This window comes from Octopus bimaculoides, chromosome 10 (genome assembly GCF_046866305.1).
Source record: "Octopus bimaculoides isolate indiv1 chromosome 10, ASM4686630v1, whole genome shotgun sequence".
In the NCBI taxonomy this organism is placed as follows: Eukaryota; Metazoa; Mollusca; class Cephalopoda; order Octopoda; family Octopodidae; genus Octopus; species Octopus bimaculoides.
The window spans coordinates 907,684-908,602 of record NC_142937.1 but is presented as its reverse complement, the minus strand read 5'-3'; positions in this window follow the sequence as shown (position 1 = coordinate 908,602).

The window sequence follows — 919 nt, the reverse complement described above, 5'->3', positions numbered from 1 at the left end:
GCTAATTCTTTTTTTACCACACAGCCATCAGGAATCAAAATTGAATCCTAAACCGAAGTGCCATGTAGTGGGACTGAATTCAGAACCCATGTGGTTGGGAAGCTAGTTCTTTTTTTACCACACAGCCATCAGGAATCAAAATTGAATCCTAAACCGAAGTGCCATGCAGTGGGACTGAATTCAGAACCATGTGGTTGGGAAGCTAATTCTTTTTTTACCACACAGCCATCAGGAATCAAAATTGAATCCTAAACCGAAGTGCCATGCAGTGGGACTGAATTCAGAACCATGTGGTTGGGAAGCTAGTTCTTTTTTTACCACACAGCCATCAGGAATCAAAATTGAATCCTAAACCGAAGTGCCATGCAGTGGGACTGAATTCAGAACCATGTGCTTGGGAAGCTAGTTCTTTTTTTACCCCACAGCCATCAGGAATCAAAATTGAATCCTAAACCGAAGTGCCATGCAGTGGGACTGAATTCAGAACCATGTGGTTGGGAAGCTAGTTCTTTTTTTACCACACAGCCATCAGGAATCAAAATTGAATCCTAAACCGAAGTGCCATGCAGTGGGACTGAATTCAGAACCATGTGGTTGGGAAGCTAGTTCTTTTTTTACCACACAGCCATCAGGAATCAAAATTGAATCCTAAACCGAAGTGCCATGCAGTGGGACTGAATTCAGAACCATGTGGTTGGGAAGCTAGTTCTTTTTTTTACCACACAGCCATCAGGAATCAAAATTGAATCCTAAACCGAAGTGCCATGCAGTGGGACTGAATTCAGAACCATGTGGTTGGGAAGCTAGTTCTTTTTTTACCACACAGCCATCAGGAATCAAAATTGAATCCTAAACCGAAGTGCCATGCAGTGGGACTGAATTCAGAACCATGTGGTTGGGAAGCTAGTTCTTTTTTTTA